We start from the raw sequence: 25818 nt of genomic DNA on the forward strand, positions 1-25818 counted from the left end.
CTTGTCGGCCTCAAAGCTGCCTGCTGAGATGTGTGCCCTGTGCCTGAGGGAAGCTGAAAGCGTTCCTCAGAGAGGAGGTGGGTGATAACCCAGGTCATCAGACCTTGTCAGATTTTTTCTAGACAAACATGCACTAAGCCTTCCAACACTTGAAGGGAAGGCTGAAGAGAGGGCATGGGTGGAAGAGAAAGAAGAGCAGTCGAAGTCAATCTTTTAGACACCTTGAACCTATTCTTTCTTTTCTCCAAATTATTTCTTTCATTGCTTTCTCCCATCATGATAGATGAGTTCCACCGATGACCCCATTTCTTCACCCATCTCTGTATCTGTGCCCTTTGCCATGTGAGCTGTGGCAGCAAGAGGTAGACTCTATTTCCCCACCCACTGAACATGGCTTGGCTTGCTTTGGCCAATAGAGTGCATTGGAAGTGCTGGCATGCAGATTCCAAGCCTAGTCCTCAGTTCCCTGCTGGAACCCTGCCTCTGCTATGAGGACAAGGCTGGGCTGGCCTTCTGCAACAGGAGAGGCAAAATGGGAGATAGCAGAGTCATTCCCATGGAAGCCATTCTAGACCAGTGACCCCCAGACAGCACAGCAGGTAACTGCAGAAGCATGAACAAGTTCTAGCTGAGGCGTGCCAAGCCCTGACCACCAGCAGAACAACTTACCCAACCCTTAGTCTTGGGAGAGATGATTAATGGTTGTTGGTTAAACTACATTGTTTTAGAGGGTTTGCTACTCAGAATAGCTAGTTAACATAGCTAACAAAATTCTTTTCCTTTTTGTCCCTGCTCCCCCAAAAAGGGTTGAGGAGGCATGATCCTGGTGAATAAATTAGGGAGAGGTCTTGAGTTACCATCAGGGGTTTCTTCTCTCTAATCTTTCATCCTAGGATTAAAATTTCTACTTATGTGAGTACTAAATGCCAGAGGGATACCACTTGTGCTGTGAAACATGTTTTCCATTCTGATAAACCACTTTTCCCTTTACCCACAGCACGGCTCCTCCGCATTCTGAGGTTGAAGGTCAGTGCTAATTGGCATGGCTGCTCGAATCTTCTCTGGGCATCACCTCACAAAAAATCCTTGCAAAGTGGAGGATGGCTGGGGGTGGGGGGCAGGACAGCACAATTCCAATCAAGGACTGAAGATAATTTTACTGGCTCACTATGGGCCTCGTTTGTTGGTAATAAAATAAAGGCTGGGAGCTCAGCAACCGAAGTGGCTCCAGAGCTGATGTGTGGTCAAGTGGTCCTGATGAAAAGGCAGGGAATTGTAAAGCCCACTTGCCCTTTAATGGGCACTTTGTGCTTGTCTGGCTTCTCAGCCAGAGATCAGGGAAAATCTATTAGTGAGATCCACACCATTCACTTCTCATGTTAGAGCCGTCTGGGAGAAGTCTTGCACATTCCATTTCTGATCCTCTAATTGGAACTGCTGACTGACTGGTGTACCTGAGTGGCTTATGGGGATGCGGAGAGCTGCAGTACCACAGCATTTGAAAGGGCCGCGGGAGATGTCATTCACATTGTCCGCAGATCCCTCTGGGTGGTTATGGATGGATGCCAGGAGCAGCCGGCCTGGAAGGCCTCTGTGCAGAGATGGCTGATTCGTAGTGACCTCTGACTGCACTCCTGCAGCTGAGTTCTGCCGACCCCGGTGAGCTGAGACTGAGTGGGTTGGAAGGAAGCTGGCAAAGAGGCAAGGCTCATTTTCTGAGCCTTCTTCCCTCAGAGTCTCAGAAACCCAGACAGGATGTCTTCTGAAAGTGGCCTTTTGACCAGAGTTTTCAATAGCAGAAGGTGGGAGCTACTTGGAAATTTAACAGGGAAAACCATGCAGATGTGGCCGGTTGGCTCCAAGGAATCACCCTCATGGGTCTTCGGATGGCTGAAGGAGTTATGGACCATCGTGCTGGTCAATAGTTTGCACCCTCACAACTTGCTCATTTAGTCGGTCATTCCCTGGTAGGCCAGGCCTGCTGCTGTTTGCAGGTGACAAGGTGTACTTGCTCAATGTGAGTGGGATGGGTGGGACTCCAGGGGAAGCCAGGCTTCTTCCCACACTTCATTCCTTTGCATTTCACAGCAAAGGCTTCTTCTAAAGAAGGCATTCAAGTTATTTATCTAACTTTTACTGGGCACCTACTACGTGCTGGGATCCTTGTGCATGGGAATGCAAGAAGGAACACAGTGTGGCACCTCGGAATGCCCTGTCCTTCTGATTCTCTGGGTACCCAGCACAGCAGCCCTTTGCCCTCTGTGCGCACCAGGCTCTAATGTAACTGGAAGTACCTGGAAGGTTGGAGTGGGGTTTTCTCCTTAGCCCAGAAATGTAATGGGAGACCCTTCATTTTTATGTATCTATGAAATTGAAAGTTTTATATTTTGTTAATTTTTATCCCATTACATTCCAAAATGTGTGTGTGTGTGTCTGTGTGTGTGTGTCTGTGTGTGTATTACAGGTTATAAGATAAAAAGGGAAAGGATACAAGGGAGACTACGAGGAGGAAGAAACACACAAAATACGTGTCATGAAATCCTGTAAATTTGATTGGGGCAGGTATGGGGAGCACAAATTTGGCTCTAAGCACCTTGCTTCCTAGGAAAGAAGAAAACCTGTCTGGAATGTGTGTGCAGAAGCCCCAGCGCTGCGAGGGTTCCTTATTGTGTCCACATCCTGCAGAGAGGTGGGCTGGGTGTGCGAGGGGCTGTGCTCCAGAGGGGCCACCCGCTCTTATCTTTCCTTTTTACCAGGGTGAATATGAGAAAGTCACTACACAGGAGGCTTTAGGCTCAGGTGCCGGTTGTGCTTAGGGACTAGATTTTAGAGATCTAGAGCCCTCTTGTTCTTTGACAGTTAGGTTGGGAAGCAGCCTCTCCAGCTGGAGGGAAGGGGACCCACTGTCTCAGCTAGCTTGTTGCCATGCAACAAGCCAGAGAATCTCTTGGGTCATTCTTTGAACCATCTTTTTGTTTCCAAATCTCCATATTTATACTTTACAGCTTCCTGAAATTAATGCCTTCATCTCTGGGCAAACCCCAAAGAATGGGACCACTAAGCAATAGTGTATGTCATAGTAGCAAACGTGGGGCCAAAGGATCTTGTGTTGACCCTCATATCACACTGCAGAAATGCTGCCCACAATATGCCATGTGAGGCATTGCCTTCGGGTCCCTCCTCTCCCCATAATATAAGAAGCATTCCCGTAATCTCTATTACGTGGCAGAATCCTGGGAACTTGCTCCTGGAGGTGTCTCATCACTGTGCCCTGAGGGCTCTCACTGCCTTTACTCCTCCTCCCTGCCTATATATTATCTTTATCCCTTCTTATCTCCCCCAGATAAAGGAAGAATATAACTGAAGATACTCCCCCTGGATTTGTCACAGAGCTGGCTAATGTGTTGGGTCAGCCACACATTCTTCCAGTCCAATCTACTATTGAGTACTGAGACAATCAATTTCTTAGGTAATAAAACTAATTTCTTAGCAACCGGATAGGTCTACATTATCTATAACACAACTGTGCCAAGGTATTTCAAAAATCTACAAAGTGATGATGAAGTATCTACTCATTATAGGTTAATAAGCTGATAGTATAAGACATTTATTCATTTTCATATAAATGTAGTAGCTACCCGTTATCATGATTTATTCCCCAAATTGAGTCTTGTGTGCTTAAATTGAGAAGTTACAACATAAAAGGTTTATCTTTACAGCTGTCACTGGTGTCATATTTATACACATGCTACATTCACCAACACTTTAACAACGGAGTAGCAATATAAATTGAATAACTTTAAAGACTATATATGTTTCCCTCTAGTACAAGTGTACATTCATTTATATTACAACATCATTTCTGTAAAGGATTGGCTGTAGCAGAATGGAATCCAAATGGGTTTAACCATTGCTTCCTTTTTCTCTACTTGAAGCATACAAAATATCACTTTAGTTTCCTTTCTTATTACTATAAAAATAATATGAAATGGAAAGGAATGACAGATGAAAATACATGCATAATAAATTATTAGCATGAAAGTTAACTTTTTACTTATACTTGCCAGATTACTGTTCACATTTTAATATTTCTCTACATTTTTTGTAGAGGAAGGCCCTAACATCCTATGATATAATCATTGTTAGTGAGGGCTCCAAAGTCAGATGGACTTAGATTTTAAAGAGCTGTGTGGTCTGCTGAAAGCCTTTGAATCTTCTAAGCCTCAGTTTCTTCATCTAATAAGGGAGATTATAGATATATCATATATTTTATGATATCATATATCATATATATATTACATGGATGTATATTAATTAATAAGGGAGATAATATTCCTCTCATGCATATGTTGTAAGGATCAATGAAATAGTGTATGCAAAGCATTAGCATTTGGAGTACCAGCAAATAGTAAGTACTTAATAAATGCTAATCTGTATTATAAGGATTGCTATTATTTATTTATTTACTTATTTATTTATTTGAGAGAGAGAGAGTGTGCGCAAGTGGGGGTGGGATGGGCAGAGAGAAAAGGAGAGAGAGAGAATCTTAAGCAGACTTCATGCCCAGCAGGGAGCCTGATGTGGGGCTAACTCCCATGACCCTGAGATCATGACCTGAGCCAAAACTATGAGTCGCTTAACAGACTGAGACACCCAGGCACCCCTAGTGTTGTCATTATTTTAAAAGTTGGGCAAAAGGATTCCAAATCAAGCTGTCCATATTTTTCCTATAAGTTCTTTTTAAAAAGGAGGGCACGTATTGCATGGTGCACTGGGTGTTATACGCAACTAATGAATCATGGAACTTTACATCAAAAACCAGGGATGTACTGTACGGTGACTAACATAATATAATAAAAAATATTATTATTATTTTAAAAAAAGAAACTTTAAGTAAGCTCAGCTGTTAGTTTTATTCTTTTTCTAACACTCAGACCAACTGAAAGAGAGTTGGAGTCCCTAGGAGTTGCTGCTGTATAATTTCAGTCCATGTGCAGGTGTAAGCATTAACATTAAAGATGGAAGGTCTATATTGGCATTTTTGGTCACTATGTTTTACAGGAAATTCAGACTTCTTGTCCAAGATCACAGAGTGAGAGGTAGAGAAGAGACCAGAATGGAGGTTCTTTGACTACTGAGTGAATTTCATTATCAATTTTCAAATGGTTATTGAATTAAACTCAGTTAATATGAAACTCATTTAATATGAAAATCATTAAAATGAACATGGGGTCCTAATATTAGGATTTATTATTAGGATTCTAATAACAGGATTTGTGTTCATGTATGGAGAAAACTCTCTTGACATTATAAATGTAATCCTGCTACATTATGTATGTTAATATATGCTACATAGCATCAACACCCAACAGCTGAATTGCTATACTATACAACACCAGATATCCTTTTCGAACGTCCTGTAAGAACTAAATATTCTATTTTCTGATAATATTATGCCCCTCCTACACTTTACTCCTGCCAAAGGAAGGGGAAAAAAGAGAGAGACAAAACAGATGGATATGTTTTAGTTCATTCAAGGCAATCAGATAAAACTAGTTGCTAATTCCTAATAAATCAAGCATTCTGTCCTTTCATTTTCAAATAATTTTTAACCCGTCCAGTTGACATTGCATTTCTTTTGCAATGTTATTTATTGCCATCCATGTAAATAGGCTACTTTGGAGAACAAAATGGAAAACTCTGTGAAGTGTGCTTGGAGTAGCAAGTGACGTGTGACCAGTTCTTACAGAGTGGAGGATGTGTTCTTGGTATGTTAATGGTTCCCGGCATTATGTCCCCTTTGTTCTTTGCGGCTGATACAAGTCTGGAAAGTGTACTTTAGATGTTATTTGCATTAGACTTCCTTTTCTATGTCATAGAATGATGAGATCCTCATAGAGAAGACTGAAAAATAAGAAAGGATTCTGAGGAAGAAAGATCTCCTGACTCTTAAGAGTACCTGCTATCTATTTGCAGAACCAAATTGGATCCACTACGTATAGACAGCAAGCCTCAAGCAGCCCACGGCCCCGGGACAGCTTCAGAGAGACCTGGGCAAGTCATGCTACCTTCCTTGTCTTCTAGTTTTTGCATATAAAAAATGAAAAGAATGATATGTACCCTACCTCTCAGGGCTGAAATGTGATTCTATATGCAACATACCTGGTGCAGAGAAGAAAGCTGTTATCATCATCAGTGGTGGTGCTGTTGTAACAATAAGTCACAGACTAAAAACCAGTATGTAAGGGAATGTCGCCAAAATAGCAGAAGAAATGGAGTTCTCAGAGGCCATCAAAGGTAAAGAGTAGTATGTGCTCAAAATATGGACAAGGATTTGGGGTGGATTTGAGAGGCCAGAGGGCTACTGGCACCATCTTCATCAACCCAAAGACGCTGTTGTCAGGCAAGCACTGGAGAGCTCTTGTTGAGAGAAGCTACTGCAGGATGTCTACAAGACTAGACTGTAATGGGAGAGCCTGCCACATATTCTTCCAACAAAAAATGGAAACGTGCAACATTGTGTCTCCCTTTGCATCCATTCTGTAATATGGCAAAGGACTGATTAAGCCCCAGTGTCAGCCCACGACTTGAGGTCTTTAGGGCCTCCATTTTAATGTGCATGATCTCAGTGTTACCCCAGGGGGCACATCTTAAAGGGGCAGGGTTCCCCTCTCCAAGAACATTTGGAGTCCAAATAAACAAGGAGTCCTGGTCTCCTGAACCAGGAGAAAGGTTGGGCAAATCCAAAGGAGGGGAGGAGAGACTTTTTCCAAATGGTCTACACAGAAGGACACACTACATTTTTAAATAACTTCCATTAGACTTCTCTTATCACAATACCTATGCTACAAGCAAAGACAACACATCAACAAATCCTTACACACAGGAGGAGAACCTGAAGTCAGGTTTACATTTTTAGCTCTAAAGCAACAACTCTTAAAAAGCACATACACATTTATTCAACATTTGACAAAATTATAGTCATGATGCATGAGGCATCATATACCCAGCACCCCCCTGTTTCTTGGATCTCAAATCTACCAGGGCTGCTTCACAGGGAGCTGTATCAACATGACAGGAGAGATGAGAGGAAAAGGAGGTGGAGAGGCACCCTGCCTGTCACAGACCAGGAAGCCTGAGCTAGGTGGAATCAGGACCCTCGCACACAGACCCGGTATTTCCTCTGCTGTTGCTGAGCCAGATCTCCACGTAGCCGAAAGTTTAAGACATGAGCCCGCGCCATGTCTCTCAGCGTGTCAGGCGCCAGTTTGGCACAAAATGCACCGAAGCCCAGTGACACACGAATGCATCAGAACTTGGGGGGTGAGTGGCAGGGTCCCTCCGAGCTTCCCAAACAGCTTTGCAAAGATCTGTAATTTGGCAAAGCTCAAAAACCTCTTACATTAACTGAAGATACTTTTCCTTTCATTTTTAAAAATTGTGGTAAAATATTACATAACACGAAATTTACCATTTTAACCATTTTTAAACATACGATTCAGTGGCATTAAGTATATTCATGCTGTTGTGCAACCATCATCACTCTCCATCTCTAGAACTTTCTATCATCCCAAACTGAAACTCTGTACCTATTAGATAATAACTCCCCATCTCCCTTCATCCTCAAATCCATATTATAAATGACATTTAATGTTAGACATAGTTTGCATTCCCAGTTGCTCCCATGTATTATTGTCAAAAAAAACCCCAGTTTTGATGCCCTTATGTGCTGCTGCATGAGATACTGATGAAGCCTTCTGGAATTTTTATTTTTCACCACAGAACTGAGTTTTCACCACATACATTAAGACGCTTAACTTGAGTGCGTGGCATACTTGAATCCTGCCTCCTGTCAAACTCTTAAGTGGTTTCTGCAAGGGACAGAGGGTGCCAGTCGTTACTAGTGACTATTCTAAGACATATCATGACATAGATTTTCCTGCTCAGCAGCGGGGCGGGATTTCAAAGGCTTGGGCTGGAAAAGGATGCCAATATCTAGCTCCACTCCTGCTCTTAGGCTTATTTCTCCAGCCTTTATTCTTCCAAACTCCAACAAAACACACCTACTTTCCCTAAGACCCATTCCCTCACTACCCATCCCTTACTAGAATATATTCGACTGTAACAGAGTTATGGCCATACAGCCCAGTATTCCAAATAGACTGCCTTCTATGTTCTCACAGTGCGCTGAATTTGTCTTGATTCCCTTCAAAGGCTTTACAAATATTATAACAGATTAGATGTACAACTTGAATCAGCATAACTAACTGTAGGAGCTGTCTCTTGGTCAAAATGAGATTTTCCATTTTAACCCACAGTTAGCTAATCAGGTCTTCACTTGTTGCCTCATTAAGTCCTACAAGCATTTATTAAACACCATCTAGGTGTCTGTTGCTGTGCCAGGCACAGGAGATCCAAAGATTCTTGAGTTACAATCCAGTGGAAAGACAAACAGAAACATCAAGCCAGAGCCCAGCGTAGCTCTATGGAAGACGTGTTTTGTGGGAAATAAAATGCAGTGGGAGCCCGTAGAAGGGGTGACACTGCATCCCAGACTTCACAGAGGATGTGACCCCTGAACTGACCCCTGAACAAGGAAGGGAGGGAAGGTGTTCCATGCAGAAGAGCAGCACGTTTACAGACTCGGAGTCTTCCTGGTGGTTACTCAGGGTGGAGGAGGGCAAGACTTAAGAGCACATGAACCTGCTAGTTTGAGTGACTAGGTAGGCAGTAACTATGTTCATTGTAACCTTACTGCAAATAACATCTTCAGTTTTAATACTGGTTTAGTCTATCATCTGTGGGGAAAAAAATGAGCTGCAGGAGTTTTCCCATAGATGTATCTTCTGTCATTTTTAAATAAATCTCAGTGCAATATTGCCTTGGGTCCAGGTTGCAGAGATATATGACTGTAACAACTGATATCTTCACTTCATAGAACCACTAATTTATGACTTTTACTCCAACTTTTTATTTTGAAAAATTTCAAACCTATAGAACTTTTGAAAGAATAGTACAATGAACACCTGCACACCCTTCATTTAGATTCAACAACTGTCAACATTTTGCCACATTCTCTCTTTCTCTCTCTCTCTCTCTTTCTTTCTTTCTTCTTTCTTTTTCTGTCTCTGTCATTACTGAGCCATTTGAAAGTGAGTTGCACTTGGGGTGTCTTGGTGGCTCAGTCAGTTAAGCATCTGCCTTTGGCTCCGGTCATGATCCCAGGGTCCTGGGATGGAGCCCCACATTGGGCTCCCTGCACAGTGGGGAGTCTGCTTCTCTCTGCCTCTCTACCCCATCCCTTCTCTCTCTGCACCTCTCGTTCTGCCCCTCTCCCCTCTCCCTCTTCCTCTCTGTCCCTCTCCCCACTCCTGCTCTCTCTCTCTCTTTCAAATAAATAAATAAAATCTTTTTTTAAAAAAGGAAAATGAGTTGCACTTATTATGATACTTCAACCCTAAATGCATCTTCTTAGAGCAAGGACTCTTTCCTATTTAACCACAGAATCATTATTGCTGGATTTTGTTTTTGTTTCTCATGATTATACTCAAGTTAAACATTTTGGTAGGAATATGAAATAGATGATGTTATGTACTTCCCCACCATATCAGAAGGCACAATGACAGTCTTTCTTGTTACCAATGGTTCTAATTTGGACCACTTGGTTAGGTGATATCCTTCAATTCTCTCCATTGTAATTCATAAGTAATCCATATGACAAGAATTTGAGACTATGCAACCTATTATCTAGTGGTTAAAGCATCTGTTGATGACTCTTGCCTATCGATAATTATACTGGGAGGCTTTCATTTTAAATTAATTAGTTATGGTTCCTCCACTTCAGCAGTTAAAGTCAGATTTTTTTTGCTATTGTGTTTGTTGTCTAAAAATTTGAGACCAAAGATCATCCAATTCTATAAAAATGTTTCTCATGAAATAGAGCATATGTTAGGAAAATGGCCAAAAAAACACTGTACAGCTATATTTTAGAAATCAACATGTATTCTTTAGAAAGGATAACTCTTGTACAAGATTTAATACTGTCCATGATGTTCAGCTTGTGTAGTTTGTGGAAAAAATGCTGTAATATGTCATTTAACATCATAAAGGAATCTCATATCTGTCCACTGATAACTCATTGGCAATACACCACAGCTGTTAAAACGCAGCGCAGGAAAGAAAAAAAAAAAAAAACCCACAAGCCAACCATCTGACTTTAATTAGGAAAGAGAATAGTCCCCAAATGTACAAAGATGAGGTCTTTTGCAGGTCAAAGTATTATAGTGGAATTTGAAAAAAGGTAATCTAATGGCCCTAAATGTGAAGGTTAGCTTATGCATGAAAGGATTTCTAATATGGAGACACAGTCCCCACCCTTTCCTGACAACAAGCCAACCTTTGCTATGGGTTCAGTAAACACTCACCTAGGCACAAAAATCCATGCTTTCTAGTTACCGAGGGCCTGTCAGACACCACGGCAGAGACGCTATTAACCTAGATGGGGAAGGCTGTGGGAAGAGCAGGTTCTGGGGATGAAGAAGATCAGGATTTCAGTTTAGGGCAGGACACATCTGAGACACCCATCAGACATCCAAGTGGAGATACAGAGTTGAGAGTCAGGCATATGAGCTAATGCTTAACGGAATCGTCATAGCTGGGGGCATACATTTCAGAATCATTTGGCAATAGATGCTACCTAAAACCTTGGAACTGGGAGAGAATCAGCAAGGGGATGAGTACAGAGAGAGGAGAAGAGATTAAGAGACCCAAGGACCAAGCCAGGGACACATCAATGCTATGAGGTGAAGGGGCAAGAGAACTAGTACAGGATACTACGAAGGAACAGCCAGTGGGGTTGAAGGAAAGTGAAGTGCATGGTATCTTGGAGAACAAGTGAAGAAATCACGTCCATGAGGAGGGAGTAATTAACTGCGGTGTTACTGAGAGTCAAGTTCAATGGAGACCAAGATTTGGATTTAGCAACATGGAGGTCACTGGTGACACGGACAAGCACAGGTTTGGTGGGGTGGCAGTGTTCAAACTCCCGCGGGCATTGGCTGAAGTGAGAAGAGGGAAGGAAAAGGCAGCACTGATATCGTATGTATTTCAAGGGGGTTCGCTGTAAGGTGGGAGGAAGCAGGCCAATAAAAAGGGTAGTGCCTGCAGGAGAAAAACGCAAGATAATTTTGTTTGTGTTTGTTTTTAAGATGAGAGAGATAACAGTATGGTTGTGCACTGGTGGAAATGAGTTAGGAGAGAGGGGAAACTGTTGATATAGGAGAAAGCAGCGAGAATTGCTGAAGCAAAGCCTTTGAGTTAGAAACAGAGGGGAGGGGCAGCAGCATACCAGTCCAGGCCCTGGTAGGTAGGAAGATAGTGTTGTGGGAGTTTGTGGAACTTATTTTCCGATAGTTTCCATTTTATGCTCCAGTGAAGTGGGAAGCAAGGGCAGCAGCTAAGAGTGAAGAGAGAGGAAAAGGTGTTAGAGATTTAAGGGGTTATGAGTTTGTGAAGTAGTTATCTGTGAGGGAAGGAAATGTCAATCAATTTCAAAAAATTGGAAGTAGTGCAAACAATAGTCTGTAGTCACAATGCAATAAAACTGGAATTTAGCAATAAGAACAAAAAGTTCCTACTCCCTGAATATTAATAATTCTATCTTAAGTAATTTGGGTGAAGGCGGAAAGCCAAATTAAAACCGTTAAATGTTCTGAAAATGAAGATAATGAAAAGACTATCTGCAAAGTCTCTGCCACAACAACCAAGTGGGATTTATTCTAGAAAAATGCAAGGAGGGCATCTACTTACTTATTCCGTGTTAATAGATTCCAGAAGGAAAATCATATAATCAATCCCATAGATGTTGAAAAAAAAAATCTGATTTTATAAAACTAAGCACCCATTCAAATTGCATTCTTAATAAATTCAATACAGCATTTCAATTTTGCTACTGTTATGTGACCTTATTCTGGGGATACTAGCCTATGCAATTACATGAGAGAAAGAAATTGGAGATATAAAAAGAAGAAAGTAAAATAATCATTATAATGACCATTATGGGACTACATATCTGGAAAAATTAAATGTATCCATTGAAAATCTATTACAAACAATAAAAGAAATCAGTAAAATGGCTAGGTACAGAATTAACATACTGAAATTAAAAAAAAACTTTTTAAAAACAAGCAACAGGTAGTTAGGAGATGTAATAAAAGATCTCACAAACAGTAGTAACAAGTGTAAAATATTTTAAAATAAACCCTAAAAGATACTTATGAAGATAACTTTAAAATGTTCCTGAGACAAAAGATCTCAACAAGTGGAGAGGCAACAAGAGACTCAATATCATTAATATATTAATTTTCTTAAGTTGATTCATAAATTTAATGGGTTAAAATAAAAGTATTAAAGTCATTTTTGACAAGACAAGCTGATTCCAAAGTTTATGTGGAAAATGAACAAGCAATAATATCTGGAAGAATTATGAAAAAATTTCTGAGAAAAAATCACTAATGTAGAACCACACTTTCAGACATTAAAACATAGTATAAAGCTACAACAATTAGATAGATAACAATAGGATACAGAAGAGCATAGTGTTGACATATAACTAGACAGCAATTAACAAAATGATCTAAAACACAAGTAGAAATTTAGAATACATACATATAGGATACATATGCACCAACAGGAATTTATATGATTAAGGTAGCATTTGAAATCATTGAGAGACAGATAGATTACATAATAAATAATGTTTGAATAACTGGGTATTATTCTAGAAAAAAAATTAGGGTCAATCCATGTCTCGCTTCTCACACCGGAATGAATTCCAAACGACAATTAGAGATTTAAATGTCAAAATGATGGACACATGAAAGTCTTAAACATTAGCTTACATGTGCAGTAAAAAAAAAACAACAACAAAAAACAAAACAAAACAAAAAAACTTTGGAAAGATACTCAAGAAATTGATAACATTCAATTATGCAATAAAATGTTATCAACTATAGTCACCATGTTTTACATCAGATCCTCAGAACTTACTTGTCTTATAGCTCAAAGATTGTACCCTTTACCAATCTCTCCCTATTTCCCCCATCCCCTAGCACAACCACTTTCCTATTCTGCTTCTATAAGTTTGACTTTTTAATAGATTCCACATATAAGTGATAACCATGCAGTATTTGTCTGGCTTATTTCACTTAGCGTTATATCCTTAAAATCTAACCATGTTGCCACAAATGGCAGGATTTCCTTATTTCTCATGGCTAAACAATATTTACTATGTATATGTACCAAGTTGTCTGCGTCCATTCATCCACTGAGGGACACTTAGGTTGTTTCCACATCTTAGCTACTGTTATTAATGCAGCAAAGAACGGGGTAGGGGGGCAGATATCTCTTCAATACCCTGTTTTTTATTTCCTTTGGATATGTACTTAGAAATGCAACTGCTGGATCATATAGTAGTTCTATTTTTAATTTTCCAAGATACCTTCATATTGTTTTCCATAGTGGCTATACCAGTTACATTCCTACCCACAGTATATAGGGCTCCATTTTCTCCACATTGGCCCAACAGTTACCTCTTATCTTTTTGATGATAACCATTCAAACAGATGTCAAGTGATACCTCATTCTAGTTTTGATCTGCATTTCCCTGATTAGGGACATTGAGTACCTTTTAATGTACCTGTGGCCATTTGTATATCTTCTTTGGAAACATGTCTATTCAGGGTCGCCTGGGTGGCTCAGGAGTGGGATTACTGGATCATACAGTAGTTCTACTTTTAAAGTTTTGAAGAACTGCATATTCTTTTCCATAGTGGCTGCTCCAATTTACATTCCCACCAACAGTGCACAAGGGTTCCTTTTTCTCCACATCCTCACCAACACTTGTTATTTCTTGTCTTTTTGATTCTACCCATTCTGACAGGTGGGAGGTCATATCACATCCTGGCTTTGATTTGCATTTCCCTGATGATGAGGGATGATGGGCACTTTTCATGTGTCTGTTAGCCATCTGGATGTCTTCTTTGGAGAATGTCTCTTCAGGTCCTCTGCTCATTTTTAATCAGATTATGTGGGGTTTTTTGGTGTTCAGTTATAGAAGTTCTTTATATATTCTGGATATTAACTCCTTATTGGATATATCATATGCAAATATCTTCTTCCATCCTGTAGGTTGCCTTTTCATTTTGTTGATGGTTTCCTTTGTTCACAGGCCCCATTCTGGACAGAGAACATACCCTGAGCATATCTGTCCTCCTTCTTGTTTTGTTTTTGTCTTGATTTGCTTTTGTCTCCTCTGAACTGAAGTTTTCCCCTCCCAGCTCCCCAAGAGACTCAGATTGAGTACCTAGGGCACTCCAGCTCTGTGCTCAGAGTCTGTGCATGCTCAAGAGAGAGGGACTGGAGAATGCTTTCAAGGATGATTCTGAGCGGGAAGAAGTATAGGCCGCAGGCCGTCAGGAGCTGGGTCCCTCGCTGGCTCTTACTTGTGCTGACTTCAGGCACATTGCCCTCTGATTTCTCATGTGCGAGTTGGGGACGGGCATAAAGAACAGGAAGACAAATTGTCATGTGAATGACAGGTGGATCAAAAAGTATTGCTTTCCTCACTGTTTCTCTTTCTTTCTTTCTTTCTTTCTTTCTTTCTTTCTTTCTTTCTTTCTTTCTTTCTTTCTTTCTCTTTTTTTAGTTTTTTAGTTTGTTTCTCTAACCTTACTCCCTTTTTACCTTTTCAATCTAAATTATTTCCTACTCAGACCTTTCCCTCCTCTTCTTCTCAAAGTTGGAGGACAGCAGCTTACCACTCTTCAGTCTGTGGACAAGAGGTCCCAGGAGACTATTCCCTGCTAATTTGGCCACCTCTCCTGAAACAGCTTTGGTTAAAGTCTTGAGCCTTTTAGTGGGAAAGGGGTTTTGTGCAAGTCATTTCTGGCCGCCTGGTTTGACTGGAGGCAGGAAATGCAGGTCTGCTGAGCACTGAGGGGAAAAGATTCATATTTGGCAACCAAACCACATACATCATTTCAGAATTTAAGAACTGGGGCCCAAATTTGCTCTGAATCAGTGATACCTCTCAGTCATGGCAGATTTTTTAAAGTCTTTAAGTTTCACCCTTAATAGAAATAAACTTCACAGCCATGTGACCCACAAGAATAATTTCAAGTCTTTGGAAAATTATTCTCTACTATTTGATAGCTCGCGTGGTAGAAGTGATATTACACCCACCCACTAATTCTAATACTCAGAGTACAGGAGAGCAATTTATTTTATATTTATGCTTTCTTTTACGAGTCTGATTGAAATAAAATGCTGGCTGGAGGTACATTAGAGTTCTCTGAACAGAGTCTCAACAGAATTGGGAAGAATATAAGCTGGTTGTTCTGAGCAGAAACTCAAAGTACAACCATTTCGACTGTTCATCCAGAAATACTTTTTGTGTGTGGTTTGTTTTTGGTTCTCTTCCAATTTGCATGTTTACCAAAATCCCAAGGAAAGGAGAAAACCATTAAGATTTTTTCTGTAATCCATTTAAGTCAAAAATGGAGAAGAGAGAGAAAAATTTGTAGCTTTCAAACACCATTAGTTTGCTAATGATAGCTTTCATCCTATGACAGTTCTCAGACTGATAAGATGCTCTAAACATCCACCACGAAGGAAGAGGGCCATTTATAGGCCCCTGCTCTGTCTCTGCAGCTTGCACATGTTTTCAAACATAATTTCATGCCTGCTTTCTGACAGCTCATTAAACAAAGGCCTCTTGGTGCCTATATTGCCCATCTCCCCGCTGAGAGTGTAACATATTTACGGCCTTTGCAGATTGCTGGCTGCTGGCGCCTTCTCTTCCCCGTGGCCTGCCTGCCAACTGCTTATCAGTCTCCCCCAAAGGTGACATCCTCCTCGTTTGTTTGGGTAGCGATGGTCCTGTGTTTGACCCTCGGAGGCCAGCAGCGGCGTGATTAGGAGCGGCTTCTGCAGCAGCTAGATAAGGGCAATCACGCTGGTGAAGACAGCGAGGGGCTGCTCAGGGGAGCCTCGCCAGGCGGAGTGCTCCCATTCAGGAACACGCCGGCAGTTCGTTAGCTCGACAGCTGGCAGTGTGCAGACCTTGTGGGATTTCTGCCTGAGAGAAAGCAAACAAGGTTTCGGGAGTGTTGAGGAGCTATCTGGGGCTGTGTACAAGGGTGATCAGAGGCGATTGCTCCTCATTACCTGCCTCTTGACTGCCATTAAGCCATCATTACACATCCAAACCCATAAAAGCCCCTATGAATGCAGCACCTTATACTTAATTTTTATCCTTTTCTCCTGCTTTTGCCAAAAGCGTTTTGCTGGGGTCCTGGGAGGACAGATGAAGACATCTTGGAGGCGGTGAGAGGCTGCAGGCTGCATCCATCTGCCATATCAGGATCTGACAAAACTGGTAACAGGTTTCTGCCACTGCAGTGTCCTGGGGGGTGATGCATCATTTCCAATGAATAGGAACGGAGAGAGAACGGGGAGGGGAGGAGGCAAAAGAGGGAAGGAGGGAAGGAGAGAGAGTAAGACCTCGTTCTTCCCAGCCAGGTGTCCCTGAATTCAGCCCTTAGCTGTTGTGGGTTAATGGCCAGGCTCCAGGGGCAGGGTTTTAGTCCAAGCCTCAGAAGTCCTTGGCCCCAGCAATGCCCATGTTGTCCTTCTGGGATCTGACTGGTGGCAAAGTAGGAAAAAGATTTTGGTGTGACTGCATTTGCCTTCGTGGTGGATGATGACAATGGCCACCACTTTTCCAGCACTTCCTATGAACGAGGCAGTGCATAACCATTTTCGTCTCACGTAACTGAACACCATTCAGGTAGACCCACTGCGCCAATGATAAAACAGGGGCTCACAGAGACTAGAAGGCCGCACCAAACTCACAGCCAGTCAGCAAGAGAGTCCAGGGCTGTTGGTTCCAACGTCCACACTCTGAACCCCCCAGCTTCTGGTGAATCCGTGACCACACTGGAACGTCACTGCAGATTGAGCTGTTGTTAAGCCTGTTTCCCCAGGGGGCCTGCCCATCAGCCAGAGAGGCGGTGAACCGTGGAGACCCCCAGCATTCTGCATGAGGAGGGGCTCCCAGGCAAGGGATGAGCAACCTTCCTCTTTTCACTTCTCAGAAGCACCCTTGCTGATTCTGTACAGGGCATCCTCAGGTGACACTTTGAGAAAACATTTCCTAACCTGGGTGCTCCCTGGGGAGAGAGCATTTCCTAACCTGGGAGCTCCCTGGGGAGAGAGCAGACTCATTTACCTGTTCCTCTAGGACCCCACAGAGTTCTCCCAGCACATAGTAGGTGCGCAGTCAGGAGAATGGTTCTGTTTAATTTTATTCCTCTATATCTTGTTTCAAATTGTATTGAAAATTCCATATCGTTTAATCCTCTTGGAAGGAAGCAGGGAATAAATCTACAAATAAAATTTATGTTTCCAATATGCCCCGAGCACTGACAAGGTGATGTCTTTCATTGTCACACCACCTCCTCCTTCCATGCAGACAGCTGAGCCTCTGACCTCCACAGTTCAGCATGGAGATAGCTCAGCCAGACCTTACTGTTTTATTGAATACTTACACCAGAATTATCATTGCTTAGAAAGCATCCCTCTGTGCACATTTGTTAGTTGATATGTATAAGCCTGGGCATCTATTACATATGAAAACTATTTGCTATATTTCTTACAAATAATTTGAACTTAGCTTGTTTTCTGGGTATGGTCGAGAGCTTTGTTGTACTACAGCTTCTGCGAATTGATCTATGTGCATTGTGCATTTTTATTCTTTATGCATGGTACTTTTGATGAATCCTGACTTGGAAAATAGGTATCACTATCTCCACTTTATGGATGAGGAGAGTGAGCCTCAGAGAAACTAAGTGACTTTCCTAAGATGACATAGGTAGCAGGTGGCAGAGGCAAGATTTTAACAAGCTCTGGATGAATCTAAAATAAAGCACTACCTCTATGTTACCATGTTGCTTAAAGAACAAACCGATGATTTCAAAACTGGATTTAAAAAATGCTGGAAGGAAGTAATGGTGAATATTAATGGCAGTTGCCTTTGGGAGATGCAATTCTGATTCTTTGTACTTTTCTGTATTTTCTAAATTTTATAACTTTTATCATTGTGGGAAAGCTGAAACACACACTACCAGAGAACACACTATCTTAATAAGTTTAATTACTGTTAATTTGTCAGGAGACTTTTGTTTTGTTCATTTGATATATGTTTTTGATAAACAACAACAACACCGCAAATAGTAAGGTACAGTAGGATTTCCTCCTGACTAAAAATATTCTGACCACAATGAAACTAGATTATTGCCAGTAGAAGAATTCTTGGTTTGGTTCTTGGCAACAGAAAACAGAACAGCATTTGCTATAACTTGAAAACCACCATTTTCAATCTTTCAGATCGCCTGTTGTTTACAACTAAGGATGGGGTGAAGGGTCTTACATTTTTTCACCACCCTGCAAGTTCGCAAAGGACTTTCTCACCTGTCATTTCCTCTTGGTTTCAATAATCATTGATTCAATACACCCCCGTGCACTAGGCCCTGTGCACAGTGATTTTCTGAACATTTTAACCTGAGTCCCAGCAGCCTTAGAAAGTGGGCTGATGTGTTCTATTATTTCTTTTACCAGTGAGGACACCGGAGATGAAGTGACGTGCTGAGGGGCTTGCAAGGCAAGGGCAGGAGAGCTCCAGTTTTAGCTATTCAACTCCAAACCCAGTATCTTTGAACTTCATCACCTCCCGGCGCTTCTCAGGGTCAGATCCGTTCTTGAGCAATACATCATAAAGGTTATGCTGGATCTTTTGATATCTTTTCAAATGTTGTATTTCAGAACCCATTTTTCACTCTCTCACTTGCCCAGGGACTACCGTACCATCTTATGCCCCATTCAACCACCCTATGGATGATATCTCAGGACTCCAGACTCTCTCCTTCTCCTCTCTCACCCCTCTCTGCCTCCCAGTAAAACCTGGGGAACGTGTTTTCCATTTGCTTGGAAACTTGCAGGGTGGTGAAAAAAATGATAATGCATGATGGGGATTCCTAGGCAACATTCCTGCTTTTTAAGAAAGAGGACATTTATGAATGTTGTGCCTTTGCCCAAAGAAGTTCCCCAGTGGTGGGATAATTTGATAATATAGGAGGTCAATGGGGAGAAAAATGAAAAGGAAAAAATACCATAGATAAGCACTGGAGAAAAACACATGAAAACATCATTTCATTTGAGAGAAATGCTTCATTAGCAGATGCCCAAATGTTATAACTCCTGGAGAGCCATTTGGCCAGGGATAACAAAAGTCTTTTAAAAATTCATAACCTTTGACTCAGTAAATCCAGTTCTGAGAATGCATCCTAAGGAATAATTCTAAAGACAGAAAGAGCTTTGTGCACAAAGACATTCACCACAGAGTTACTTATGATATAGAAAAATGGCAAAAAGGATATTGATTATGTAAATTGTGATACAATGGAATATAGTCATTCTGGATAATGTCTGCAAAATGTTCTGAAATAATGTGAAAAGATAAAATGAAAAGAGCAGACTATAATTTTAATCATTATCACATTATGATAATCATGTCCAATATTTGGAAGCTAATTATCTACTTATGTTTAGAAATTGCTACTGTGGGTAATGTTTTTCTTCTTCCTACATTTTAAAAATTTTTTCCAAGTTTTCTTAAATGAACATGTCAGTTTTCCGATGGAAAAAAAAATAAACTTCTTTGGAAATATTATTTTACTCAATCCTGGTTTTTACTTAACTCAGGTAATATACAAGTGTCTATATCCAAGAGTGATGTCAGAAACAAACATACTTTGTAACTGTGCAGAAAAGAGTCATTAGAGCAGGTGTCATTGCTATCCTTGTGATAGGCCTGCTTACAAGGTTGGCCCTTGGATGGTATCTGGGAACTTAGATTCCCAGAGGGTCCAGGTGTATTTGGGCCACTGTAATAAAAGGCCAGTGACTGGGTGGCCTAGAAACAAACATTTACTTCACGTAGTTCTGGAGGTTGGAAGTCAAGGATCATGGAAGCAGCGGTTGGGTGTCTGGTGAGAAACTGTCTCCTGCATGGCCAAAGGGGTGAGGAATTTTCTTGGGTCACCTTCATAGGGCACTAATCCTGTTCACAGGGACTCCACCCTCAGGATCTAAGCACCTGCCAAAGTACCCTCCTCCAAATACCATCATATTGATATTAGATTTCAACATATAAATTTGGGAGGGATATATTGAAGTCCATAGAAGTTCCCACCACCATTAAGTAAGAGTGTCTCACAAAACTATTTGGACAAACCATAAAGTTGATGTTAAACACCTGCTTTCCCTCTGGGAGGGTAGCATTTGGGTTATCGGCTAGGCAGAAGCTGCCTATGTGACCAAGCCCCCCCCCCCAAACCCCAGGTATTGAGTCTCTACCAAGCTTCCCAAAATGACAGCATCCTACATTTGTTGTCACAGTTCGTTGCTGTGTGCGTCCTGTGTGACTCCCCTGGGAGAGGGCCTTGGAAGCTTATGCCTGATTTCTCCAGACTTTACCCATGTGCCTTTTCCCTCCCTTTCTTTTAACTGTAATAAATCATATCTGTAAGTATGACTACATGCTGGGTCTTGTGAATCCTCCAAGTGAATTGCGGAATCTTAGGGTGGTCTTGGGACCTCTTAACATAATCATCATCATCATGCAGCTCTAAAAAAAAATCACTTTCTTCCTTTTGTCCTTAAGAATTTAGCTATATATAAACTACAGAATGATGCTTTTCTAAAATATATTAAACCCACAAATTCTAGTGCTAGGAAAGAGAACCGTGTCATATTTTTGCTTTACAGATGAGGAAATGAGTGAGTGAAGTGAGGCATCCAAATCAGCATCAGAACCTCGGACTCCCGACTCTTCGTTTCTACAACACTCCATCCCCTTTCACAGATCACTGTTTTCCTGTGAATGGCTGACCATGAGGCATACAGGGAAAAGATAAATAATTACAACGATATAATGTGGAGTAAGGGAAGAGTGGTTGGGGATATTGGATGTAAATCAGAGAGAGATGATAAAATGGGATTTCCTTCATTGTTTATAAGGGGTGAATCAATAGTTGGTGATAGAATAGGAAGCACACACAGGATGGTCTCGGGCTGTAGAGCCAATTACTCTAAGTAAGGAAATACTTGAGAAAGGTGCACCCTAGAATGAAAAGTGGACCAACTTGCTCCTCCTTCTTTACACTGGTAGTTAGGTACAAGCCATTGAAAATGAGGTGTTGTTGGCATTTCCCCTTGGAAATGCACATGTCCAATCAGGGTTGACTACAATAAAATTGAATATTTTCATGCTTCTTTCAAGTAGTCAATACTTTCCTGGCTTACCTCCTAAGGGGGAAAGGGGAAGGGTTACAGAGAGTGAGAATCTTTAAAATTGGGGAAATTTCAATCGAACGTCTACTTCTTACACTTCAAAGATCTTATTCATAAATTTAGAAATCTGCCAATCTATGCTCATCACTTAAAATCTGATGAGAGAATATCATTCTTAAAAATCTGCATTGCACTTATCATAATCCTATTCATTCAAAGGTAAGACCATCTCTGGGTCTCTCCTATTGATGAACACTGGTAGCAGTGATGAAGAGATGATCCAAATTCCACAGAGAAAACAGACCCCCAAGACCATGCTGTAAATCCTATGGCCACATCTCACCAAGGAAGAAGGCATTGGGGAAAATCAAGAACAGAATTCACACTTAGCTACATAGAATCACAAATAAGTAATTGCTTACTACTTCCCTTCTTCTTCTACTTTCCTGCTTTTCCCCCTACTGGGTCCAACAGTGGAAAAGACTAGCTTCACAAAGGCCTTCACCACACTGACCTCAAAGAACATCTGATGAAAAAATGATCCCTTTTAATCTATCAGGAGATTTAAAAATATTATAAGTCAATATTTATTTAGTCCGTTTGTATATTCCATTTCCTTGGTGTTTGGGATTTTTCTGGTCATTGGCTTATTAAAAATGGGCATCTAGAATGCAATTCTGGCTTGTGTCCATAAGAAAAGAAAGTTCTGGGGTGGCCCCACAATTTTTATGTTCTTTTTTTGACTTTTGTCCTAATTCTCATTCTCAAGACAATCTAAAAATCCCTCTCACTGAAAAGAAAGTCATACCAAAATCAAATTCTTTTAAATAAATACAAAAAATGACACAAGAGGTATCTATCCTTGGTAGGGGTTATTTGATGGGAAAGGTTTAGGGTAGTATACTGTCCTAGGTCAGGTTTCCTGGAGACCTCTTCAGACGCTGAGGCAGGGAATTCCCCGGGGAGCGACCTTGAGAAGAACATATCTAAGGTAGCAGGATGGGGCGGAGGGAGAGGTTGAATCGAAAGCAGTTGCAACAGAAGGCCTCAGCTCATCCCACTGGGATCTCTGGAGCTGAGATGGTCCTGCAGAGTTGTCACAAATCCAAGGCAAAGGGCTGGGTCTTTGTATCCCTGCATCAATCAGTCGTTAGACTCCGGCTACCTCTGGGAAGAGGGCAATACAGCTTCCTCTGGCAGCGGGCAATTCCCTGAAATGATCGCAGCTGTGAGCCTTCAGCAGCCAACTCTCCTGGCAGCTGAGGGAATGAGTACCTCAGTCCAAAATGGGACCTAAGCAGGTACACCGCATTTGTGTTCTTTCATATCTTTATAATCCGTGTGCACATTCGAAAGAGGAAATCATTGGCTATCCCTTTATTCAACATTATACTGGTTTTTTACTCTCCAGTCCTCAAAGTTAAACGTGAAAGAAATATCATATTATCTATGATGTTACCTAATTTTGCAATTCCCAGTCTCCATCCTGCCAAGATACATTGGAAATGGAATATCAGTTATTCTTGGGGCTTCCTTCCCAAATCAGGGCTATTCCTAGGTTCTATTGTCCAAAGCAGGGCCAAGGTGTGGAGGCAGGGGGGAAGGTGGGGGATGGATATTTATAACAAGGCCATTCTGGTTGTCCCTAAGACCACTGACTCCTTTCACTTGGTCCCTTCAGAGCCATACTTGTGAAACACTGAGACCTATAATCCTGTTTCCCAAGCCATTCCTTCCAGAGACTTGCCACCTCCCCAGAACACTGCCAGAAAGAAGGTTCCTCTTCCTCACTGCACCAGACCCAATGACATCTTTCTTTCTGTGGCCCCAGGGAATATCTTTCTGACTCAGGAGCAGCCCCTATCTACCTACTATACTTAAAAGGCATTCCACTTTTTCCAACAAACCCCAATTCCCTTGACTCTTCAGCAAACAAACACCCAAAGCTTCTTTTCTAGAAGCAGGGAGGGCTTAATCTTCAAACCCTCTTGGAAGGAAATATTTGCAGTCTACCTTTCTCAGGAATCAAAGAAAGGAAGAAAAGCAAAACAGTTCAGTTCCTGTATTAAAACTGTCTGAAGATGATTTTTTTGCCAAATCACTTAGAGAGCTCTCATTTGCTGCATATTCTGGCTACAAGAAAAAAGTAATGTATTTTTCAATAGTCACAACCAATTGAGTTTTATATACAAGACAATTTCAAGAACAGTTGTCCAAAATGACTCTTAAGTTGAAAGGTTACCTCTTTGAGCCTGAGTCTGAATATAAACACATTGAAACATTTTCTTTTAAATGTATCCAAATTTTAGGCTGGTATTTCCCTCCAACCTAGCCTGTGTATTGTAATGATTTCTGTTAGCAAGCATTTTGAACTTAAAACCCTCGTTCTGACACACTGGCAATGTAATCAGCTACAGGCAGTCCCCAATCTTTGAATCTGTTGCTTGCCAAAAGATTGTTTGCACATCTGTTTTTATTAGAATATATGTTTCAAGTGTCACAAAACAATAGCATAAATTGTGTGTGTGGCGGGGGGAGATTTCGATTTCTTTATGGCAGGATAGTTTCTTTCCCCCTGTTCATAGAATTTATTATTTAATGTTTATACTATAAAACTAATACATGCTCAATGCAGAAAAACTCAGGAAATGAAGGGACACAAAATTTTAATCTATAATTTCACCACTGTTAAAATTAGGCATATGCCCTAATATTTTTTCTATGATTAGGAATATGTATTCTTTTTATCAAAAATTCTTCCCATACTGCCCATTGTTTTGTAGAAATCTGCATTTATTTGATAATATACTGGAAAAAGAAAAGGCTGATATTTCAGGAAGATGGCATAGTCCCACTTCCTTTCTGTGTCTTTATTCTTTGCCTTGCTCTGTTCTCCCCAGTTTCCCACTTCCAAGCACCCCCGCCCCCAGACACACACACACACACACACACACACACACACACACACACACACACACACACCTGCTTTCCCTGTCTCACTACCTAGCTCCTTTCTCAGCCTCCTAGCTGACTTCAGTACAGCTGATCCTGTTTGGGCTTGGAAAGAAATCTGAGTGACAATATTCACATCAGCCGTAAATGATAGGCAGCGTCTTAACACCCGTCTCTAAGTTGCTCATTAAGGGATGTTTATTAACCCCAGAGAATCCTTCATTGATCTACTTTCAAATAATATAATATCACAAACTAGACTCAATGTCTTTAGCCCCCATCTGTCTACAAACTAACTCCTCTTATTCAACGAGACTTGAATTTCAGCCTTATTTTTGTCTCCCCCATTCTTGCTCACCCTCCCAGTGCCAACACAGTCAGGTCCCAGGCCTGCTGGCCTCACTTCCAGCTCCCTCATGCAGCAGCCCTTTCTCTCCATGCTTTCTGTCACTGCCCTAGGGTAGCTGTCGTTCAACACCACCAAGATTTCCAGCATTCTTCCTCCAGGCCTTCTGTTCTGGGCTCCTGTCTTTGCTTCTTCCACCTGTCTTAGCCACTGACAATAGTGATCTTCCTGAAACATAGCCCAAACCATGTCCCTACTGCCAACAGAATGAAGTCCAAACGCTCAGGCACCCGTGCCCCCCATCAGCCTCACCCTCTACCACCCCTGACTTCATATGCACTGTGCCACAACCAAGCATATATAGACTCCACTCCCTGTGAGCCCCTCAAGCTTTCCCTGGTCCTGGCTTTTGTTCTTTTTGTCTTGTCAGTCTGAACACACACTCTGTCTCTCTCTCTGCCCCTTCACATGTGTATTTGTATCTAACAAATGCTTACATGATGCGTGCAATATACAGCCACATGCTGTTCGTGTCAGTTTCTCCATGGGAACTCATTTAACCCTCATACTAGCCATAAGGGGTAATGACTATTATTATCCCCATTTTAAAGATGGGAAAACTGAGTTGTAGAATAAATTTCTCTGCTGCCTGTTCAAATACTACCCACATTCTCAGCCTCAGATTAAATGCCATTACCCACAAAGCATTCCCTACTATTCTGAAATGGAATAACGAGAATAATGAGGTGAAAGAAGAGGATAGGAAGGAGCAGGAGGAGAAAACAATTTTAATAACTACTGCCAAGCTTTCTGCTTAGTATCTCACTTGAACAGAAAATTTTAATCCTTCCCACAAAGCTATGAGTTAAGTACTATTATCCTAGTTTCTCAAGTGACAAAACCAAGACTCAGAGAGGTTAAGAGCCTTCTCCAAAGTCAAATAGCTAGTTTCTAAGTGGCAGAGCAGGGAAATGCCCCTGCACCTGAAATTCCTATCAGTCCCTACCAGATGATGCTTTGTATATAGTGTATGTACCCTATAGATGCATTGTGTGTGTGTGTGTGTGTGTGTGTGTGTGTGTGTATCTATCTCCCCGTGGTAGATGGCATTA

This window comes from Ursus maritimus, unplaced genomic scaffold (genome assembly GCF_017311325.1).
Source record: "Ursus maritimus isolate PB19 unplaced genomic scaffold, ASM1731132v1 scaffold_3, whole genome shotgun sequence".
Classification (NCBI taxonomy): domain Eukaryota; kingdom Metazoa; phylum Chordata; class Mammalia; order Carnivora; family Ursidae; genus Ursus; species Ursus maritimus.